General features: G+C 62.5%; 1 pseudogene; it reads left to right on the top strand.

The window, feature by feature from the left end:
- The window catches only part of LOC140191416 (keratin, type I cytoskeletal 19-like), a 112,279-nt pseudogene that overhangs the window by 4,890 nt on the left and 80,403 nt on the right, over positions 1–26,986 (top strand).

Genomic DNA, 26,986 nt, shown 5'->3' with positions numbered 1-26,986 from the left:
GACCCTTCATCTCAGGTCTTCACGATCGACCTGGTTACAACCTTGCACCTTGTTGCCTGCCTGCACTGCACTCCCTCAGTGACTGCCACACTCTATTCTGTTTTCCCCTGGACTACCTCCAAGCACTGTTGTAATGCATGCGAAACCTTTCACCGTCTCTTCCTACAGGTAACGACAACACACTACGTACACATTTACCGGTTTAATATTACTTTTCTTCCAAAGGTCCACAACGGCAACATCAGTGGGAATTACATCATACAGTACATTCACCTCTGGGCTCTCCCCAACGCCAACACTCTTTCTCTTGTATACTTACGGTCCGTTACGCCGTTGGTGTTTAGGGTAGCAATGAAGGTCCTCCATCTCTGGCAGAGTTCAGGGTTTCCTTCATCGTGTCGCTAGCTTCGTCTCGGGTTTTCACCACCGACAGTCACGCAAGTCCCGGGTGGAGACTCAGGGATACCATCACACTCATACGCAGAGGGATCCTTTATTGCTGTTTCTGTAACAGTCTTGTTTGACTGGCCAGGGTTGTTATCCCTGGCCCCACCCCAAACCTGGAGGTCCAGTGGTCTACCCTTTGACCTGTTTGGCGTGGGTGACCCCCCCAAAACATAGCTCTCCGCTGTCGCGTGCGAGCGGCGACTTGGAGCCGCCGGTGAGGGCTGAGTGTCCGGCGGGGACCGAAGGCGAGTGAGCTGCCCCCCGGAACAGACACGACAAGCCCCCTCACCTGAGGTGCGACCCTTCCCTGGGCGCCCCAGTACACCCCTGCGTTACTGAACGCTTATATGCTGGGAGCCAACGCGACGAGCTTGATTTTCTGATGAACCCCGTCACGTCCAACTGTTTACACATTTCCCGGCCTGCTGAGTTCCTCCACCATTTGGCTTCCCCCGCCGTCGGCTTAAGCGGCAAGTTAAACCTCTCAGGGGATCCTGGGCCAGGAGTCCCAAATCTCTTCTGCGCCTCGGATCTTTGAACTTTCTCACCACCACATCGGGCGGCAGCCCTTGCCATTTCTCTCGCGCCTGCTCCGCTTTACGAGGCTGAGTTTTCCAGCTCGAAGCCCGACCCAGAACGGACGGAAAGCGCGCAGGGAGCCGGCCGGATTCGAACTGGAGACCATTCGCCCCAAAGTCCGGTGCGGATGCCACTACGCCACCAGCCAGCTTCCATAGGTCTTTGTTCCTTCTTCCGAAGTCCATGTCCGTACACTTAGCTACCTTATACTTCATCCCCCAATATCGAGTTTGCCCCAATATTGTGTGCAGTTATACTGTGGGCAGTTTTGGTCTCCTTATTTTAACTGTGGGCAGTTTTGGTCTCCTTATTTAAGAAAGGATGTGCTGACGTTGGAGAGGGTACAGAGAAGAATCACTAGAATGATTCCGGGAATGAGAGGGTTAACATGTGAGGAACGTTTGTCCGCTCTTGGACTGTATTCCTTGGAGTTTAGAAGAATGGGGGGGGGGACCTCATAGAAACATTTCGAATGTTAAAAGGCATGGACAGAGTGGATGTGGCAAAGTTGTTTCCCATGATGGGGGAGTCTAGTACGCGAGCGCATGACTTAAGGATTGAAGGGCGCCCATTCAGAACAGAAATGTGAAGACATTTTTTTAGTCAGAGGGTGGTGAATCTATGGAATTGTTGCCACGGGCAGCAGTGGAGGCCAAGTCATTGGGTGTATTTAAGGCAGAGATTGATAGGTATCTGAGCAGCCAGGGCATCAAAGGTTATGGTGAGAAGGCAGGGGAGTGGGACTAAATGGGAGAATGGATCAGCTCATGACAAAATGGTGGAGCAGACTCGATGGGCCGAATGACGGACTTTTGCTCCTTTGTCTTATGGTCTTCTGGTCTTAAAATTGACCTCTTTAAAAAAAAAAGCTCAGTTTGATTGGTTAGAGGTAAGTTACGGCCCACTGTCAGGTGACTGAAAAGACAGCCAATGGCTGGGCGGGACGGGACAGATCAGGGACTGTGATTGGAGGTGGCCCACGACGAAACCGCTCTTCTCTCTTCCTTCGCCCACCCTGCAGGTATGAATCGGAGCTGGCCATCAGGCGCGGGGTGGAGATGGACATCAGCAGCCTGCGTAAAGTCCTCGACGAACTGACGGTCACCCGGTCCGACCTGGAGTCCCAGATCGAAGCGATGAAGGAGGAGCAGACGTACCTCAAGAAGAACCACGAGGAGGTGAGTGAGGGGACAAGCCAAACCAGGGGGATGGTGATACAAACTCGGGGGGGGGGGGGTCTGGGGTTCAGCCGGCTGCTAGCTGTGGCCACTCTGGTGAAACACCACCCCTGACGTCAGGAGCATGAGCATCAGTTGGAATGAGGCCACATTGAGACCCACCCCTCCACACCACCAATCACCCACTGACCCACCCCTCCACACCCCTAATCACCCACTGACCCACCCCTCCACACCCCCAATAACCCACTGACACCCCCCTCCACACCCCCAATCACCCACCGACCTACCCCTCCACACCGCCAATCACCCACTGACCCACCTCTCCACACACCCAATCACCCACTGACCCACCCCTCCACACCCCCAATCACCCACTGACCCCCCCCTCCACACCCCCAATCACCCACCGACCTACCCCTCCACACCGCCAATCACCCACTGACCCACCCCTCCACACACCCAATCACCCACTGACCCACCCCTCCACACCCCCAATCACCCACTGACCCCCCCTCCACACCCCCAATCACCCACCGACCTACCCCTCCACACCGCCAATCACCCACTGACCCACCCCTCCACACCCCCAATCACCCACTGACCCACTCCTCCACACACCCAATCACCCACCGACCCACCCCACCACACCCCCAATCACCCACTGACCCACCTCTCCACACCCCCAATCACCCACTGACCCACTCCTCCACACCCCAAATCACCCACTGACCCACCCCTCCACACCCCCAATCACCCACTGACCCACCCCTCCACACCCCCGATCACCCACTGACCCACCCCTCCACACCCCCAATCACCCACCGACCCAGCCCTCCACACCCCCAACCGCCCAACGACCCACCCCTCCACACCCCCAATCACCCACTGACCCCCCCTCCACACCCCCAATCACCCACCGACCTACCCCTCCACACCGCCAATCACCCACTGACCCACCCCTCCACACAACTCCAATCACCCACTGACCCACTCCTCCACACCCCAAATCACCCACTGACCCACCCCTCCACACCCCCAATCACCCACTGACCCACTCCTCCACACACCCAATCACCCACCGACCCACCCCTCCACACCCCCAATCACCCACTGACCCACCTCTCCACACCCCCAATCACCCATTGACCCACTCCTCCACACCCCAAATCACCCACTGACCCACCCCTCCACACCCCCAATCACCCACTGACCCACTCCTCCACACCCCAAATCACCCACTGACCCACTCCTCCACAACCCAAATCACCCACTGACCCACCCCTCCACACCCCCGATCACCCACTGACCCACCCCTCCACACCCCCGATCACCCACCGACCCAGCCCTCCACACCCCCAACCGCCCAACGACCCACCCCTCCACACCCCCAATCGCCCACCGACCCACCCCTCCACACCCCCAACCGCCCAACGACCCACCCCTCCATACCCCCAATCACCCACTGACCCACCCTTCCACACCCCCGATCACCCACTGACCCACCCTTCCACACCCCCGATCACCCACTGACCCACCCTTCCACACCCCCAATCAACCACTGACCCACCCCTCCACACCCCCAATCAACCACTGACCCACCCCTCCACAATCCCAATCACCCACTGACCCACCCCACCACACCCCCAATCACCCACTGACCCACCACTCCACACCCCCAATCACCCACTGACCCACCCCTTCACACCTCCAATCACCCACTGACCCACCCCTCCACACCTCCAATCACCCACCGACCCACCCCTCCACACCCGCAAACACCCACCAACCCACCCCTCCACACCCCCAATCACCCACTATCCCACCCCTCCACACCCCCAATTACCCACTGACCCACCCCTCCACACCCCGAATCACCAACTGACCCACCCCTCCACACCCCCAATCACCCACTGACCCACCCCTCCACACACCTCCAATCACCCACTGACTCACCCCTCCACACCCCCGATCAACCCATTGACCCACCCCTCCACACCCCCGATCAACACATTGACCCACCCCTCCACAACCCCGATCACCCACTGACCTACCCCTCCACACCCCCCCGATCACCCACTGACCCACCCCTCCACACCCCCGATCAACCCATTGACCCACCCCTCCACACCCACGATCACCCACTGACCCACCCCTCCACACCCCCAATCAACCACTCACCCACCCCTCCACACCCCCAATCACCCACCAACCCACCCCTCCACACCCCCAATCACCCACTGACGCACCCCTCCACACCCCCAGTCACCCACTGACACACCCCTTCACACACCCAATCACCCACTGACCCACCCCTCCACACAGCCAATCACCCACTGACCCACCCCTCCACACCCCCAATCACCCACCGACCCACCCCTCCACACCCCCAATCACCCACTGACCCACCCCTCCACACACCTAATCACCCACCGACGCAACCCTCCACACCCCCAATCACCCACTGACCCACCCCTCCACACCCCCAATCACCCACTGACCCACCTCTCCACACCCCTGATCACCCACAGACCCACCCCTCCATACCCCCAAACAACCCATTGACCCACCCCTCCACACCCCCGATCAACCCATTGACCCACCCCTCCACACACCCGATCACCCACTGACCCACGCCTCCACACCCCCAATCACCCACTGACCCACCCCTCCACACCCCCAATCACCCACTGGCCCACCCCTCCACACCCCCAATCACCCACTGACCCACCCCTCCACACCCCCAATCACCCACTGACCCACCCTTCCACACCCCCAATCACCCACTGACCCACCCCTCCACACCCCCGATCACCCACTGACCCACCCCTCCACACCCCCGATCACCCACTGACCCACCCCTCCACACCCCCGATCACCCACTGACCCACCCCTCCACACCCCCAATCAACCCATTGACCCACCCCTCCACAACCCCAATCACCCACTGACCCACCCCTCCACACCCCCAATCAACCCATTGACCCACCCCTCCACACCCCCGATCAACCCATTGACCCACCCCTCCACAACCCGATCACCCACTGACCCACCCCTCCACACCCCCGATCACCCACTGACCCACCCCTCCACACCCCCGATCACACACTGACCCACCCCTCCACACCCCCGATCAACCCATTGACCCACCCCTCCACACCCCGATCACCCACTGACCCACCCCTCCACACACCCAATCACCCACTGACCCACCCCTCCACACCCCCAATCACCCACTGACCCCCCCCTCCACACCCCCAATCACCCACCGACCTACCCCTCCACACCGCCAATCACCCACTGACCCACCCCTCCACACAACTCCAATCACCCACTGACCCACTCCTCCACACCCCAAATCACCCACTGACCCACCCCTCCACACCCCCAATCACCCACTGACCCACTCCTCCACACACCCAATCACCCACCGACCCACCCCTCCGCACCACCAATCACCCACTGACCCACCTCTCCACAACCCCAATCACCCACCGACCCACCCCTCCACACCCCCAACCGCCCAACGACCCACCCCTCCATTCCCCCAATCACCCACTGACCCACCCCTCCACACCCCCGATCACCCACTGACCCACCCTTCCACACCCCCGATCACCCACTGACCCACCCTTCCACACCCCCAATCAACCTCTGACCCACCCCTCCACACCCCCACTCAACCACTGACCCACCCCTCCACAATCCCAATCACCCACTGACCCACCCCACCACACCCCCAATCACCCACTGACCCACCACACCACACCCCCAATCACCCACTGACCCACCCCTTCACACCCCCAATCACCCACTGACCCACCCCTCCACACCTCCAATCACCCACCGACCCACCCCTCCACACCCGCAAACACCCACCAACCCACCCCTCCACACCCCCAATCACCCACTATCCCACCCCTCCACACCCCCAATTACCCACTGACCCACCCCTCCACACCCCCAATCACCAACTGACCCACCCCTCCACACCCCCAATCACCCACTGACCCACCCCTCCACACCCCCAATCACCCACTGACCCACCCCTCCACACACCCAATCACCCACCGACCCACCCCTCCACACCCCCAATCACACACCGACCCACCGCTCCACACCCCCAATCACCCACCGACCCACCCCTCCACACCCCCAATCACCCACCGACCCAACCCTACACACCCCCAATCACCCACCGACCCACCCCTCCACACCGCCAATCACCCACTGACCCACCCCTCCACACCCCAATCACCCACCGACCCACCCCTCCACACCCCCAATCACCCACCGACCCACCCCTCCACACCCCCAATCACCCACTGACCCACACCTCCACACCCCCAATCACCCACTGACCCACCCCTCGACACCCCCGATCAACCCATTGACCCACCCCTCCACACCCCCGATCAACCCATTGACCCACCCCTCCACAACCCCGATCACCCACTGACCCACCCCTCCACACCCCCGATCACCCACTGACCCACCCCTCCACACCCCCGATCAACCCATTGATCCACCCCTCCACACCCCCAATCACCCACTGACCCACCCCTCCACACCCCCGATCACCCAATGACCCACCCCTCCACACCCCCGATAACCCTCTGACCCACCCCTCCACACCCCCGATCACCCACCGACCCACCCCTCCACTCCCCCGATCACCCACCGACCTACCCCTCCACTCCCCTGATCACCCTCCGACCCACCCCTCCACTCCCCCAACCGCCCACCGACCCACCCCTCCATATCCCCGATCACCAACTGACCCACCCCCCAGACCCACAATCACCCACTGACCCACCCCTCCACACCCCCAACCACCCACTGACCCACCCCTCCACACACCCAATCACCCACCGACCCACCCCTCCACACCCCCAACCGCCCACCGACCCACCCCTCCATACCCCAATCACCCACTGACCCACCCCTCCACAACCCCAATCACCCACTGACCCACCCCATCACACCCCCAATCACCCACTGACCCACCCCTCCACACACCCAATCACCCACCGACCCACCACTCCACACCCCCAACCGCCCACCGACCCACCCCTCCATACCCCCAATCACTCACTGGCCCACCCCTCCACACCCCCGATCACCCACTGAGCCACCCCTCCACACCCCCGATCACCCAATGACCCACCCCTCCACACCCCCAATCAACCCACTGACTCACCCCTCCACACCCCCGATCACCCACCGACCCACCACTCCACACCCCCAATCACGCACTGACCCACCCCTCCACACCCCCGATCACCCACTGACCCACCCCTCCACACCCCCAGTCACCCACCGACCCACCCCTCCACACCCCCAACCGCCCAGAGACCCACCCCTCCACACCCCCAATCACCCACCGACCCACCCCTCCACACCCCCAACCGCCCAGCGACCCACCCGTCCATACCCCCAATCACTCACCCAATCACTCACTGACCCACCCTCCACACCCCCGATCACCCACTGACCCACCTTCCACACCCAAAATCAACCACTGACCCACCCCTCCACAATCCCAATCACCCACTGACCCACCCCTCCACACCTCCAATCACCCACCGATCCACCCCTCCACACCCCCAAACACCCACCGAACCACCCCTCCACACCCCCAATCACCCATTGACCCACCCCTTCACACACCCAATCACCCACTGACCCACCCCTCCACACCCCCAATCACCCACTGACCCACCCCTCCACACCCCCAATCACCAACTGACCCACCCCTCCACACCCCCAATCACCCACTGACCCACCCCTCCACACACCCCCAATCACCCACTGACCCACCCCTCCACACACCTAATCACCCACGGGCCCACCCCTCCACACCCCCAATCACCCACGGGCCACCCTCCACACCCCCAATCACCCACTGACCCACCCCTCCACACGCCCGATCACCCACTGACCCACCCCTCCACACCCCCAATCAACCCATTGACCCATCGCTCCACACCCCCGATCAACCTATTGACACACCCCTCCACACCCCGATCACCCACTGACCCACCCCTCCACACCCCCACTCAACCCATTGACCCACCCCTCCACACTCCGATCAACCTAGTGACCCAACTCTCCGCACCCCCGATCACCCACTGACCCACCCTCCACACCCCCGATCACCCACTGACCCACCCCTTCACACCCCCAATCACCCACCGACCCACCCCTCCACACCCCCAATCACCCACCGACCCACCCCTCCACACCCCCAATCACCCACCGACCCACCCCTCCACACCCCCAATCACCCACCCACCCACCCCTCCACACCCCAACCGCACACCGACCCACCCCTCCACACCCCCGATCACCCACTGACGCACCCTCCACACCCCCGATCACCCACTGACGCACCCCTCCACACCCCCGATCACCCACTGACCCACCCCTCCACACACCCCTATCACCCACTGACCCAACCTCCACACACCTAATCACCCACCGACCCACCCCTCCACACCCCCAATCACCCACCGATCCACCCCTGCACACCCCCAATCACCCACCGAACAACCCCTCCACACCCCCAATCACCCAGCGACCCACCCCTCGACACCCGCAATCACCCACTGATCCACCCCTCTACACCCCCAATCACCCACTGACCGACCTCTCCACACCCCCAATCACCCACTGACCCACCCCTCCACACCCCCAATCACCCACCAACCCACCCTTCCACACCCCCAATCACCCACCGACCCACCGCTCCGCACCCCAGTCACCCACCGACCCACCCCTCCGCACCACCAATCACCCTCTGACCCACCCCTCCGCACCACCAATCATCCACCGACCCACCCCTCCGCACCCCCAATCACCCACTGACCCACCCCTCCACACCCACAATCAACCCACTGACCCACCCCTCCACACCCCAATCACCCACTGACCCACCCCTCCACACACCCAATCACCCACCGACCCACCCCTCCACACCCCCAATCACACACCGACCCACCGCTCCACACCCCCAATCACCCACCGACCCACCCCACCACACCCCCAATCACCCACCGACCCAACCCTACACACCGCCAATCACCCACCGACCCACCCCTCCACACCGCCAATCACCCACTGACACACCCCTCCACACCCCAATCACCCACCGACCCACCCCTCCACACCCCCACTCAACCACTGACCCACCCCTCCACAATCCCAATCACCCACTGACCCACACCTCCACACCCCCAATCACCCACTGACCCACCCCTCGACACCCCCGATCAACCCATTGACCCACCCCTCCACACCCCCGATCAACCCATTGACCCACCCCTCCACAACCCCGATCACCCACTGACCCACCCCTCCACACCCACGATCACCCACTGACCTACCACTCCACACCCCCAATCACCCACTGACCCACCCCTTCACACCCCCAATCACCCACTGACCCACCCCTCCACACCTCGCAAACACCCACCAACACACCCCTCCACACCCCCAATCACCCACTGACCCACCCCTCCACACCCCCAATCACCCACTGACCCACCCTCCACACCCCCAATCACCCACTGACCCACCCCTCCACACCCCCAATCACCCACTGACCCATCCCTCCACACCCCCAACACCCACTGACCCACCCCTCCACACCCCCAATCACCCACCGACCCACCCCTCCACACCCCCAATCACCCACCGACCCACCCCTCCACACCCCCGATCACCCACTGACCCACCCCTCCACACCCCCAATCACCCACTGACCCACCCCTCCACACCCCCAATCACCCACTCACCCACCCCTCCACACACCCAATCACCCACTATCTCACCCCTCCACACCCCCAATTACCCACTGACCCACCCCTCCACACCCCCAATCACCAAATGACCCACCCCTCCACACCCCCAATCACCCACTGACCCACCCCTCCACACACCCAATCACCCACCGACCCACCCCTCCACACCCCCAATCACACACCGACCCACCGCTCCACACTCCCAATCACCCACCGACCCACCCCTCCACACCCCCAATCACCCACCGACCCAACCCTACACACCCCCAATCACCCACCGACCCACCCCTCCACACCGCCAATCACCCACTGACCCACCCCTCCACACCACCAATCACCCACCGACCCACCCCTCCACACCCCCAATCACCCACCGACCCACCTCTCCACACCCCCAATCACCCACTGACCCACACCTCCACACCCCCAATCACCCACTGACCCACCCCTCGACACCCCCGATCAACCCATTGACCCACCCCTCCACACCCCCGATCAACCCATTGACCCACCCCTCCACAACCCCGATCACCCACTGACCCACCCCTCCACACCCCCCGATCACCCACTGACCCACCCCTCCACACCCCCGATCAACCCATTGACCCACCCCTCCACACCCCCAATCACCCACTGACCCACCCCTCCACACCCCCGATCACCCAATGACCCACCCCTCCACACCCCCGATAACCCTCTGACCCACCCCTCCACACCCCCGATCACCCACCGACCCACCCCTCCACTCCCCCGATCACCCACCGACCTACCCCTCCACTCCCCTGATCACCCTCCGACCCACCCCTCCACTCCCCCAACCGCCCACCGACCCACCCCTGCATATCCCCGATCACCAACTGACCCACCCTCCAGACCCACAATCATCCACTGACCCACCCCTCCACACCCCCAACCACCCACTGACCCACCCCTCCACACCCCCAACCGCCCACCGACCCACCCCTCCATACCCCAATCACCCACTGACCCACCCCTCCACAACCCCAATCACCCACTGACCCACCCCATCACACCCCCAATCACCCACTGACCCACCCCTCCACACACCCAATCACCCACCGACCCACCACTCCACACCCCCAACCGCCCACCGACCCACCCCTCCATACCCCCAATCACTCACTGGCCCACCCCTCCACACCCCGATCACCCACTGAGCCACCCCTCCACACCCCCGATCACCCAATGACCCACCCCTCCACACCCCCCAATCAACCCACTGACTCACCCCTCCACACCCCCGATCACCCACCGACCCACCACTCCACACCCCCAATCACGCACTGACCCACCCCTCCACACCCCCGATCACCCACTGACCCACCCCTCCACACCCCCAGTCACCCACCGACCCACCCCTCCACACCCCCAACCGCCCAGAGACCCACCCCTCCACACCCCCAATCACCCACCGACCCACCCCTCCACACCCCCAACCGCCCAGCGACCCACCCGTCCATACCCCCAATCACTCACTGACCCACCCCCTCCACACCCCCGATCACCCACTGACCCACCCTTCCACACCCAAAATCAACCACTGACCCACCCCTCCACAATCCCAATCACCCACTGACCCACCCCTCCACACCTCCAATCACCCACCGATCCACCCCTCCACACCCCCAAACACCCACCGAACCACCCCTCCACACCCCCAATCACCCATTGACCCACCCCTTTCACACACCCAATCACCCACTGACCCACCCCTCCACACCCCCAATCACCCACTGACCCACCCCTCCACACCCCCAATCACCAACTGACCCACCCCTCCACACCCCCAATCACCCACTGACCCACCCCTCCACACACCCCCAATCACCCACTGACCCACCCCTCCACACACCTAATCACCCACGGGCCCACCCCTCCACACCCCCAATCACCCACGGGCCCACCCCTCCACACCCCCAATCACCCACTGACCCACCCCTCCACACGCCCGATCACCCACTGACCCACCCCTCCACACCCCCAATCAACCCATTGACCCATCGCTCCACACCCCCGATCAACCTATTGACACACCCCTCCACACCCCCGATCACCCACTGACCCACCCCTCCACACCCCCACTCAACCCATTGACCCACCCCTCCACACTCCCGATCAACCTAGTGACCCAACTCTCCGCACCCCCGATCACCCACTGACCCACCCCTCCACACCCCCGATCACCCACTGACCCACCCCCTTCACACCCCCAATCACCCACCGACCCACCCCCTCCACACCCCCAATCACCCACCGACCCACCCCTCCACACCCCCAATCACCCACCGACCCACCCCTCCACACCCCCAATCACCCACCCACCCACCCCTCCACACCCCCAACCGCACACCGACCCACCCCTCCACACCCCCGATCACCCACTGACGCACCCCTCCACACCCCCGATCACCCACTGACGCACCCCTCCACACCCCCGATCACCCACTGACCCACCCCTCCACACACCCCCTATCACCCACTGACCCAACCCTCCACACACCTAATCACCCACCGACCCACCCCTCCACACCCCCAATCACCCACCGATCCACCCCTGCACACCCCCAATCACCCACCGAACAACCCCTCCACACCCCCAATCACCCAGCGACCCACCCCTCGACACCCGCAATCACCCACTGATCCACCCCTCTACACCCCCAATCACCCACTGACCGACCTCTCCACACCCCCAATCACCCACTGACCCACCCCTCCACACCCCCAATCACCCACCAACCCACCCTTCCACACCCCCAATCACCCACCGACCCACCGCTCCGCACCCCCAGTCACCCACCGACCCACCCCTCCGCACCACCAATCACCCTCTGACCCACCCCTCCGCACCACCAATCATCCACCGACCCACCCCTCCGCACCCCCAATCACCCACTGACCCACCCCTCCACACCCACAATCAACCCACTGACCCACCCCTCCACACCCCCAATCACCCACTGACCCACCCCTCCACACACCCAATCACCCACCAATCACCCACCGACCCACCCCTCCACACCCCCAATCACACACCGACCCACCGCTCCACACCCCCAATCACCCACCGACCCACCCCACCACACCCCAATCACCCACCGACCCAACCCTACACACCGCCAATCACCCACCGACCCCACCCCTCCACACCGCCAATCACCCACTGACACACCCCTCCACACCCCCAATCACCCACCGACCCACCCCTCCACACCCCCACTCAACCACTGACCCACCCCTCCACAATCCCAATCACCCACTGACCCACACCTCCACACCCCCAATCACCCACTGACCCACCCCTCGACACCCCCGATCAACCCATTGACCCACCCCTCCACACCCCCGATCAACCCATTGACCCACCCCTCCACAACCCCGATCACCCACTGACCCACCCCTCCACACCCACGATCACCCACTGACCCACCACTCCACACCCCCAATCACCACTGACCCACCCCTTCACACCCCCAATCACCCACTGACCCACCCCTCCACACCTCCAATCACCCACCGACCCACCCCTCCACACCCGCAAACACCCACCAACACACCCCTCCACACCCCCAATCACCCACTATCCCACCCCTCCACACCCCCAATTACCCACTGACCCACCCCTCCACACCCCCAATCACCAAATGACCCACCCCTCCACACCCCCAATCACCCACTGACCCACCCCTCCACACACCCAATCACCCACCGACCCACCCCTCCACACCCCCAATCACACACCGACCCACCGCTCCACACCCCCAATCACCCACCGACCCACCCCTCCACACCCCCAATCACCCACCGACCCAACCCTACACACCCCCAATCACCCACCGACCCACCCCTCCACACCGCCAATCACCCACTGACCCACCCCTCCACACCACCAATCACCCACCGACCCACCCCTCCACACCCCCAATCACCCACCGACCCACCTCTCCACACCCCCAATCACCCACTGACCCACACCTCCACACCCCCAATCACCCACTGACCCACCCCTCGACACCCCCGATCAACCCATTGACCCACCCCTCCACACCCCCGATCAACCCATTGACCCACCCCCTCCACAACCCCGATCACTCCACTGACCCACCCCTCCACACCCCCGATCACCCACTGACCCACCCCTCCACACCCCCGATCAACCCATTGACCCACCCCTCCACACCCCCAATCACCCACTGACCCACCCCTCCACACCCCCGATCACCCAATGACCCACCCCTCCACACCCCCGATAACCCTCTGACCCACCCCTCCACACCCCCGATCACCCACCGACCCACCCCTCCACTCCCCCGATCACCCACCGACCTACCCCTCCACTCCCCTGATCACCCTCCGACCCACCCCTCCACTCCCCCAACCGCCCACCGACCCACCCCTGCATATCCCCGATCACCAACTGACCCACCCTCCAGACCCACAATCATCCACTGACCCACCCCTCCACACCCCAACCACCCACTGACCCACCCCTCCACACACCCAATCACCCACCGACCCACCCCTCCACACCCCCAACCGCCCACCGACCCACCCCTCCATACCCCCAATCACTCACTGGCCCACCCCTCCACACCCCCGATCACCCACTGACCCACCCCTCCACACCCCCAATCACCCACTGACCTACCGCTCCACACCCCCCGATCACCCACTGACCCACCCCTCCACACCCCCGATCACCCACTGAGCCACCCCCTCCACACCCCCGATCACCCAATGACCCACCCCTCCACACCCCCAATCACGCACTGACCCACCCCTCCACACCCCCGATCACCCACTGACCCACCCCTCCACACCCCCAATCACCCACCGACCCACCGCTCCACACCCCCAACCGCCCAGAGACCCACCCCTCCACACCCCAATCACCCACCGACCCACCCCTCCACACCCCCAACCGCCCAGCGACCCACCCGTCCATACCCCCAATCACTCACTGACCCCACCCCTCCACACCCCCGATCACCCACTGACCCACCCTTCCACACCCAAAATCAACCACTGACCCACCCCTCCACAATCCCAATCACCCACTGACCCACCCCTCCACACCTCCAATCACCCACCGACCCACCCCTCCACACCCCCAAACACCCACCGAACCACCCCTCCACACCCCAATCACCCACTGACCCACCCCTCCACACCCCCAATCACCCACTGACCCACCCCTCCACACCCCCAATCACCAACTGACCCACCCCTCCACACCCCCAATCACCCACTGACCCACCCCTCCACACACCCCCAATCACACACTGACCCACCCCTCCACACACCCTAATCACCCACGGGCCACCCCTCCACACCCCCAATCACCCACGGGCCCACCCCTCCACACCCCCAATCACCCACTGACCCACCCCTCCACACGCCCGATCACCCACTGACCCACCCCTCCACACCCCCAATCAACCCATTGACCCATCGCTCCACACCCCCGATCAACCTATTGACCCACCCCTCCACACCCCCGATCACCCACTGACCCACCCCTCCACACCACCACTCAACCCATTGACCCACCCCTCCACACCCCCGATCAACCTAGTGACCCAACTCTCCGCACCCCCGATCACCCACTGACCCACCCCTCCACACCCCCGATCACCCACTGACCCACCCCTTCACACCCCCAATCACCCACCGACCCACCCCTCCACACCCCCAATCACCCACCGACCCACCCCTCCACACCCCCAATCACCCACCCACCCCTCCATACCCCCAACCGCACACCAACCCACCCCTCCACACCCCCGATCACCCACCGACCCACTCTTCCACACCCCCAATCAACCACCGACCCACCCCTCCAGAATCCCAATCACCCACTGACCTACCACTCCACACCTCCAATCACCCACCGACCCACCCCTCCACACCCCCAATCACCCACCGACCCACCCCTCCACACCTCCAATCACCCTCCGACCCACCCCTCCACACCCCCAAACACCCACCGACCCACCCCTCCACACCCCCAATCACCCACTGACCCACCCCTTCACACCCCCGATCACCCACTGACCCACCCCTCCACACACCCCCAATCACCCACTGACCCAACCCTCCACACACCTAATCACCCACCGACCCACCCCTCCACACCCCCAATCACCCACCGATCCACCCCTCCACACCCCCAATCACCCACCGAACCACCCCTCCACACCCCCAATCACCCAGCGACCCACCCCTCGACACCCGCAATCACCCACTGATCCACCCCTCTACACCCCCAATCACCCACTGACCGACCTCTCCACACCCCCCAATCACCCACTGACCCACCCCTACACACCCCCAATCACCCACCAACCCACCCTTCCACACCCCCAATCACCCACCGACCCACCGCTCCGCACCCCCAGTCACACACCGACCCACCTCTCCGCACCACCAATCACCCACCGACCCACCCCTCCGCACCAACAAACATCCACCGACCCACCCCTCCGCACCCCCAATCACCCCACTGACCCACCCCTCCACACCCCCAATCAACCCACTGACCCACCCCTCCACACCCCCAATCACCCACTGACCCACCCCTCCACACACCCAATCACCCACCGACCCACCCCTCCACACCCCCAATCACACACCGACCCACCGCTCCACACCCCCAATCACCCACCGACCCACCCCTCCACACCCCCAATCACCCACCGACCCAACCCTACCACACCGCCAATCACCCACCGACCCACCCCTCCACACCGCCAATCACCCACTGACCCACCCCTCCACACCCCCAATCACCCACCGACCCACCCCTCCACACCCCCAATCACCCACCGACCCACCCCTCCACACCCCCAATCACCCACTGACCCACACCTCCACACCCCCAATCACCCACTGACCCACCCCTCGACACCCCCGATCAACCCATTGACCCACCCCTCCACACCCCCGATCAACCCATTGACCCACCCCTCCACAACCCCGATCACCCACTGACCCACCCCTCCACACCCCCGATCACCCACTGACCCACCCCTCCACACCTCCGATCAACCCATTGACCCACCCCTCCACACCCCCGATCACCCACTGACCCACCCCTCCACACCCCCGATCACCCAATGACCCACCCCTCCACACCCCCGATAACCCTCTGACCCACCGCTCCACACCCCCGATCACCCACTGACCCACCCCTTCACACCCCCAATCACCCACCGACCCACCCCTCCACACCCCCAATCACCCACCGACCCACCCCTCCACACCCCCAATCACCCACCCACCCACCCCTCCACACCCCCAACCGCACACCGACCCACCCCTCCACACCCCCGATCACCCACCGACCCACTCTTCCACACCCCCAATCAACCACCGACCCACCCCTCCAGAATCCCAATCACCCACTGACCTACCACTCCACACCTCCAATCACCCACCGACCCACCCCACCACACCCCCAATCACCCACCGACCCACCCCTCCACACCTCCAATCACCCTCCGACCCACCCCTCCACACCCCCAAACACCCACCGACCCACCCCTCCACACCCCCAATCACCCACTGACCCACCCCTTCACACACCCAATCACCCACTGACCCACCCCTCCACACAGCCAATCACCCACTGACCCACCCCTCCACACCGCCAGTCACCCACTGACCCACCCCTCCACACCCCCAATCACCCACTGACGCACCCCTCCACACCCCCGATCACCCACTGACCCACCCCTCCACACACCCCCAATCACCCACTGACCCAACCCTCCACACACCTAATCACCCACCGACCCACCCCTCCACACCCCCAATCACCCACCGATCCACCCCTCCACACCCCCAATCACCCACCGAACCACCCGTCCACACCCCCAATCACCCAGCGACCCACCCCTCGACACCCGCAATCACCCACTGATCCACCCCTCTACACCCCCAATCACCCACTGACCGACCTCTCCACACCCCCAATCACCCACTGACGCACCCCTCCACACCCCCAATCACCCACCAACCCACCCTTCCACACCCCCAATCACCCACCGACCCACCGCTCCGCACCCCCAGTCACCCACCGACCCACCCCTCCGCACCACCAATCACCCACCGACCCACCCCTCCGCACCAACAATCATCCACCGACCCACCCCTCCGCACCCCCAATCACCCACTGACCCACCCCTCCACACCCCCAATCAACCCACTGACCCACCCCTCCACACCCCCAATCACCCACTGACCCACCCCTCCACACCCCCAATCACCCACTGACCCACCCCTCCACACACCCCCAATCACCCACTGACCCACTCCTCCACACCCCCAATCACACACCGACCCACCGCTCCACACCCCCAATCACCCACCGACCCACCCCTCCACACCCCCAATCACCCACCGACCCAACCCTACACACCGCCAATCACCCACCGACCCACCCCTCCACACCGCCAATCACCCACTGACCCACCCCTCCACACCCCCAATCACCCACCGACCCACCCCTCCACACCCCCAATCACCCACCGACCCACCCCCTCCACACCCCCAATCACCCACTGACCCACACCTCCACACCCCGAATCACCCACTGACCCACCCCTCGACACCCCCGATCAACCCATTGACCCACCCCTCGACACCCCCCGATCAACCCATTGACCCACCCCTCCACAACCCCGATCACCCACTGACCCACCCCTCCACACCCCCGATCACCCACTGACCCACCCCTCCACACCCCCGATCAACCCATTGACCCACCCTTCCACACCCCCAATCACCCACTGACCCACCCCTCCACACCCCCTATCACCCAATGACCCACCCCTCCACACCCCCGATAACCCTCTGACCCACCCCTCCACACCCCCGATCACCCACCGACCCACCCCTCCACTCCCCCGATCACCCACCGACCTACCCCTCCACTCCCCTGATCACCCTCCGACCCACCCCTCCACTCCCCCAACCGCCCACCGACCCACCCCTCCATATCCCCGATCACCAACTGACCCATCCCCCACACCCACAATCACCCACTGACCCACCCCTCCACACCCCCAACCACCCACTGACCCACCCCTCCACACACCCAATCACCCACCGACCCACCCCTCCACACCCCCAACCGCCCACCGACCCACCCCTCCATACCCCAATCACTCACTGGCCCACCCCTCCACACCCCCGATCACCCACTGACCCACCCCTCCACACCCCCAATCACCCACTGACCTACCGCTCCACACCCCCGATCACCCACTGACCCACCCCTCCACACCCCCGATCACCCACTGAGCCACCCCTCCACACCCCCGATCACCCAATGACCCACCCCTCCACACCCCCAATCAACCCACTGACTCACCCCTCCACACCCCCGATCACCCACCGACCCACCACTCCACACCCCCGAATCACGCACTGACCCACCCCTCCACACCCCCAATCACCCACCGACCCACCCCTCCACACCCCCAACCGCCCAGAGACCCACCCCTCCACACCCCCAATCACCCACCGACCCACCCTTCCACACCCAAAATCAACCACTGACCCACCCCTCCACAATCCCAATCACCCACTGACCCACCCCTCCACACCTCCAATCACCCACCGACCCACCCCTCCACACCCCCAAACACCCACCGAACCACCCCTCCACACCCCCAATCACCCATTGACCCACCCCTTCACACACCCAATCACCCACTGACCCACCCCTCCACACCCCCAATCACCCACTGACCCACCCCTCCACACCCCCAATCACCCACTGACCCACCCCTCCACACACCCCCAATCACCCACTGACCCACCCCTCCACACACCTAATCACCCACGGGCCCACCCCTCCACACCCCCAATCACCCACGGGCCCACCCCTCCACACCCCCAATCACCCACTGACCCACCCCTCCACACGCCCTATCACCCACTGACCCACCCCTCCACACCCCCAATCAACCCATTGACCCATCGCTCCACACCCCCGATCAACCTATTGACCCACCCCTCCACACCCCCCGATCACCCACTGACCCACCCCTCCACACCCCCACTCAACCCATTGACCCACCCCTCCACACCCCCGATCAACCTAGTGACCCACCCCTCCGCACCCCCGATCACCCACTGACCCACCCCCTCCACACCCCCGATCACCCACTGACCCACCCCTTCACACCCCCAATCACCCACCGACCCACCCCTCCGCACCCCCAATCACCCACCGACCCACCCCTCCACACCCCCAATCACCCACCCACCCACCCCTCCACACCCCCAACCGCACACCGACCCACCCCTCCACACCCCTGATCACCCACCGACCCACTCTTCCACACCCCCAATCAACCACCGACCCACCCCTCCAGAATCCCAATCACCCACTGACCTACCACTCCACACCCCCAATCACCCACCGACCCACCCCTCCACACCCCCAATCACCCACCGACCCACCCCTCCACACCTCCAATCACCCTCCGATCCACCCCTCCACACCCCCAAACACCCACCCACCCACCCCTCCACACCCCCAACCGCACACCGACCCACCCCTCCACACCCCTGATCACCCACCGACCCACTCTTCCACACCCCCAATCAACCACCGACCCACCCCTCCAGAATCCCAATCACCCACTGACCTACCACTCCACACCCCCAATCACCCACCGACCCACCCCTCCACACCCCCAATCACCCACCGACCCACCCCTCCACACCTCCAATCACCCTCCGACCCACCCCTCCACACCCCCAAACACCCACCGACCCACCCCTCCACACCCCCAATCACCCCCTGACCCACCCCTTCACACACCCAATCACCCACTGACCCACCCCTCCACACAGCCAATCACCCACTGACCCACCCCTCCACACCGCCAGTCACCCACTGACCCACCCCTCCACACCCCCAATCACCCACTGACGCACCCCTCCACACCCCCGATCACCCACTGACCCACCCCTCCACACACCCCCAATCACCCACTGACCCAACCCTCCACACACCTAATCACCCACCGACCCACCCCTCCACACCCCCAATCACCCACCGATCCACCCCTCCACACCCCCAATCACCCACCGAACCACCCCTCCACACCCCCAATCACCCAGCGACCCACCCCTCGACACCCGCAATCACCCACTGATCCACCCCTCTACACCCCCAATCACCCACTGACCGACCTCTCCACACCCCCAATCACCCACTGACCCACCCTTCCACACCCCCAATCACCCACCGACCCACCGCTCCGCACCCCCAGTCACCCACCGACCCACCCCTCCGCACCACCAATCACCCACCGACCCACCCCTCCGCACCACCAATCATCCACCGACCCACCCCTCCGCACCCCCAATCACCCACTGACCCACCCCTCCACACCCCCAATCAACCCACTGACCCACCCCTCCACATCCCCAGTCACCACTACTTTATCATTTCCTGTCATGGTCATCTCATGTACAGACACTCCTGTGCCCACCGTCACTTTATGGACACACAATCAAAGTATAGAACCTATATTCTGTATTTATATTTATTGTGTTTTTATGCTGACAGGTGACAGGTGAGTGTGAAAGTGGATGGGTGGGGAAAGGGGAGGAGGACAAGGTGACAGGCAACAGGTGAGTCCAGATGAGGGGGAAGGTGGGTGGGTAGGCGAGGGAGGGGACGAAATTGGGAGGTGATCGGTGGAAGAGGTAAACTGCTGAAGAAGAAGGATTCTGATAGGAGAAGAGATTCGAGGGAAGGAGGAGGGGCAGCAGAGACCATTACTGATACAGTATTTGCTGGAGTGTCTGAGTTTGAAGTGGGGACTCTGAGGCTTCAGCTCTGAGAGGTTTCATCGCGGAGAGCCCTGAGTGAGAGAAAACAAAAAAGCTGTCGATATATATTCCAACCCCTCCTGCCCCCCACGCAGTGTTTTTAGTGTTCCCTTCTTTCTACCTGCTCAGTCTGGTCGAGATGCCAGGCGGGGTAACGGAATGTTCCTCTTGCGGGGTGTGGCGAGGCAGGGAGATCTCCAGTGTCCCTGACGGCTACAACTGCAAGAAGTGCGTCCGCTGCAGATTCTGACAATCCGCGTTAAGGAGTCAGAGCTGGAACTGGATGAATTCCGGACCATTCTTTGAGGGAGGACATTCTTGCCATTGAGGGAGTGCGGCGTAGGTTCACGAGGTTAATTCCCGGGATGGCGGGACTATCATATGTTGAAAGATTGGAGCGACTGGGGTTGTATACACTGGAATTTAGAAGGCTGAGAGGGGATCTGATTGAAACATATAAGATTATTAAGGGATTGGACACGCTGGAGGCAGGGAGCATGTTCCCGATGTTGGGGGACCCCTCCTTCAGGACTGGAAGAGGAGAGGAATGACGCCAGGATAAAAAGGCGGGGGAGGGAGAGGGCACACAGAGGATAGCCAGAAGGGGACAGGTGAAGCCAGGCGCGCAGGAAAAGGTAAAAGGCTGGAGAGGAAGGAATCTGATCGGAGAGGAGAGTGGACCATGGGAGAAAGGGGAAGGTGGAGGGACACCAGGGGGAGGTGATGGGTGGGAAAGGTAAAGGGCTGGAGAGGAAGGAATCTGATCGGAGAGGAGAGTGGACCGTGGGAGAAAGGGAAGGTGGAGGGACACCAGGGGGAGGTGATGGGTGGGAAAGGTAAAGGGCTGGAGAGGAAGGAATCTGATCGGAGAGGAGAGTGGACCGTGGGAGAAAGGGAAGGTGGAGGGACACCGGGGAGGTGATGGGTGGGAAAGGTAAAGGGCTGGAGAGGAAGGAATCTGATCGGAGAGGAGAGTGGACCGTGGGAGAAAGGGAAGGTGGAGGGACACCAGGGGGGAGGTGTTGGGTGGGAAAGGTAAAGGACTGGAGAGGAAGGAATCTGTTAGGAGAGGAGAGAGGACCACAAGAGAAAGGGAAGGAGGAGGGGGACCCAGGGTGAGAAGAGGTGAGAGGTCAGAGTGGGGAATTGAAGAAGAGGGGCGGTGGGGTAAATTAAACTAGGTGACAGGTGAAGCCAGGTGGGAGGGGGAATGAACTGAGAAGTTGGGAAGTGATCAGCGGAAAAGGTAAAGGTCTGGAGTAGAAGGAATCTGACAGGAGACAAGAGTGGGACCGCGGGAGAAAGGGAAAGAGACGGGGACCCAGGGCGGGCGAGGAAAAGAGGTGAGGGGGAACCAATTAGAATGCTCCCTGCGGCGTCTGTAGAACCAACAACGACCGCTCTTTACATCTGTCCTTCCCGCTCGGTCAGGAGCTGAAATCTCTGCGCAGCCAGCTGCGCGGCAACGTGACGGTGGACGTGGACGCCGCCCCGGGGACGGATCTGACCAAGGTCCTGGACGAAATGAGGGAGAAGTACGAAATCATGGCGGGCCAAGAACCAGAAGGAGGCGAAGGCCTGGTACAAGGAGCAGGTAAGTGGGAGAGCGAGACGGGGCTTAGAGGGGGGCGTTTTGTGTTTATTTTGTCTTTTGGCCACACGGTGGGGGGAGGACGTGGAAACGTCCGGTGTAAGCGCGCCCATTCCCGGTCGGGTCAGATCAGGGCGGGGCTGTACTGGGCACCCCGTGCCTGACGTGCTCACCCTAACCCGCACGCCTTCGGACTGTGGGAGGGGAGGGGAAGCGCCCAGAGACGACCTGCGCTGTCGCGGGGAGAACGTGCAAAGCGCTCGGAGACGGGGACAGGAATCGAACCCCGATCGGCACTCCCTGGCACGGCAAGACGACGGCACTAACCGCTACGCTACCAGGCTGCCAAATAACACCCTAGGAGGCAGTAGCAGAATCAGGCCATTCGGCCCGTCGGGATCGCTCCGACATTCCAAGATGGCCGACGTACATTCCCTTTCGCCCGCGCGTAATACGAACCTAGGCTGCACGGTGAAAACCGGGAAGGAAACAATTCCCTCCGGATAAAATTTGGAAGGTAAACGATCTATTACTGTGTAGGCTGTGATGCCTGTTCTCCTATATTCCCTACATCCACACAAACCGCCCCCCCCCCCCACCGCAACAAAATGAATATTGAGCCCTGAAGAATAGTCTTGGCCTGAGAAGTCGACTGTTTAACCATTTCCGTGGATACCTGCTGGGTCCCGCCAGCATTTTCTGTGTGGGCTACTCTAGATTTCCAGCATCTGGAGATTCCCTTGCACGAGTGAAAATCTCTGGTGCCCCCCCTCCACTCCCTTTCTCCATGGTCCACTCCCCTCTCCTATCAGATTCCTTCTTCTTCAGCCTTATACCTTTTCCACCAATCACCTCCTAGCTTCTTACTTCAACAACTCCCCTCCCCCACCCACCCACCTTCCCCCTCACCTGCCACCTGTCACCTTGTCCTCCCGCACCACCCACCCACCTTCCCCCTCACCTGGTCTCACCTGTCAGCTGTCAGCTTGTCCTCCTTCCCCCTTTCCCTCCTATCCACTTCCCCCCTCACCTGGTCGCACCTGTCACTTGTCAGCTAGTACTACTCCCCCTCCCCCACCCACCCACTTTCCCCCTCACCTGGTCTCACCTGTCACCTGTCAGCTTGTCCTCCTCCCCCCTCCCTCACCCACCCACCTTCTTCCTCACCTGGTCTCACCTGTCACCTGTCAGCTTGTCCTCCTCCCCCTCCCCCACCCACCCACCTTCCCCCTCACCTGGTCTCACCTGTCAGCTGTCAGCTTGTCCTCCTTCCCCTTTCCCTCCTATCCACTTCCCCCTCACCTGGTCGCACCTGTCACTTGTCAGCTAGTACTACTCCCCCTCCCCCACCCACCCACTTTCCCCCTCACCTGGTCTCACCTGTCACCTGTCAGCTTGTCCTCCTCCCCCCCTCCCTCACCCACCCACCTTCCTCCTCACCTGGTCTCACCTGTCACCTGTCAGCTTGTCCTCCTCCCCCTCCCCCTACCCACCCACCTTCCCCCTCACCTGGTCTCACCTGTCAGCTGTCAGCTTGTCCTCCTTCCCCTTTCCCTCCTATCCACTTCCCCCTCACCTGGTCGCACCTGTCACTTGTCAGCTAGTACTACTCCCCCTCCCCCACCCACCCACTTTCCCCCCTCACCTGGTCTCACCTGTCACCTGTCAGCTTGTCCTCCTCCCCCCTCCCTCACCCACCCACCTTCCTCCTCACCTGGTCTCACCTGTCACCTGTCAGCTTGTCCTCCTCCCCCTCCCCCACCCACCCACCTTCCCCCTCACCAGGTCTCACCTGTCACCAGTCAGCTTGTCCTCCTACCCCTCCCCCACCACCCACCTACCTTCCTCCTCACCTAGTCTCACCTGTCACCTGTCACCTTGTCCTCCTCCCCCTCCCCTCCCACTCACCTTCCCCTCAGCTGGTTTCAACTGTCACCTGTCAGCTTGTCCTCCTTTCCCTTTCCCTCCCACCCACTTCTCCCCTCACCTGTCACCTGTCACCTTGTCCCTCCTACCCCCTTCCCCCACCACCCACCTACCTTCCCCCTCACCTGGTCTCACCTGTTACCTGTCAGCTAGTACTACTCACCCTCCCCCACCACCCGCCCACTTTCCCCCTCACCTGGTCTCACCTGTTACCTGTCAGCTAGTACTACTCACCCTCCCCCACCCACCCACCTTCCTCCTCACCTGGTCTCAACTGTCAGCTTGTCCTCCTCCCCCTCACCTGGTCTCACCTGTTACCTGTCAGCTAGTACTACTCACCCTCCCCCACCCACCCACCTTCCCCCTCACCTGGTCTCACCTGTCACCTGTCAGCTTGTTCTCCTCCCCCTCCCCCACCCACCCACCTTCCCCCCTCACCTGGTCTCACCTGTCACCTGTCAGCTTGTCCTCCTTCCCTTCACCTGGTCTCACCTGTTACCTGTCAGCTAGTACTACTCACCCTCCCCCACCCACCCACCTTCCCCCTCACCTGGTGTCACCTGTCACCTGTCAGCTTGTTCTCCTCCCCCTCCCCCACCCACCCACCTTCCCCCTCACCTGGTCTCACCTGTCACCTGTCAGCTTGTCCTCCTTCCCTTCCCCCACCCACCTACCCACCTTCCCCCTCACCTGGTCTCACCTGTCACCCATCAGCTTGTCCTCCTCCCTCCCTCCCCCACCTCCTTCTGGCCTCTTCCCCCTTTCCTTTCTAGTCCTGATGAAGAGTCTCGGCCCGAAACGTCGACAGTTTATTCCCCCTCTCCACAGACGCTGCCCGACCTGCTGAGTTCCTCCAGCATTTCTTGTGAGTTGCTCTGGATTTCCAGCATCTGCAGAATTTCTTGCGTTGATAGAGCCGCCCCAGCGCTTGGCCAAGATCCATTCTATAGTGCTGGATTATCTTGTATCGGACACCCTGCCATTTGAAGTTTGGAAGTCAATTCTGAGTAAGGTTTAAAAAAAAAGACAGTAAGTTCTGGAAATAAACAGCAGCGTCAGGCAGAGTTCTCATTTCAGGCTTGATGATGGAGTCACAGAAAAGTACGGCACGGAAGCAGGCCCTTCAGCCCATCTAGTCTGTGCCAAACCCATTTAAGCTGCCAACTCCCATCGACCCGCACCGGGACCATAGACCTCCATGCAATATGCAAACTGCTCTCAAACTTTGGAATCGAGCTCACACGCACCACTTGTGCTGGCAGCTCGTTCCCCACTCTTAACACCCCCCGAGTGAAGACGTTTCCCCTCGTGGTCCCCTTAACCTTTTCACCTTTTACCCCTGACCCATGACCTCCCTGCCTGCCTGCTTGCCTTTAACCCTGTCTGCACCCCTCGTAACATAGCGCACCGCTGCCCACGTCCTCGTGGGGACCTAGTTGCACGTATTCCTTAGAAAATGCCAGCATTAGGCGTAAGTTGTTTTCTAAACTCGGAGCGGAAATCCGAGGCGCAAAGGGACTCGCGCAGGTTCCCCCGAAGGTTAACTTGCAGGTTGAGTCTGCGCTGAGGGAGGCAAATGCAATGTCAGC

The sequence above is a fragment of the Mobula birostris genome, chromosome X, assembly GCF_030028105.1.
Source record: "Mobula birostris isolate sMobBir1 chromosome X, sMobBir1.hap1, whole genome shotgun sequence".
Taxonomy (NCBI): Eukaryota; Metazoa; Chordata; class Chondrichthyes; order Myliobatiformes; family Myliobatidae; genus Mobula; species Mobula birostris.
The sequence above is the reverse complement of the archived record's forward strand: the minus strand, read 5'-3'. Positions and strand labels throughout refer to the sequence as shown.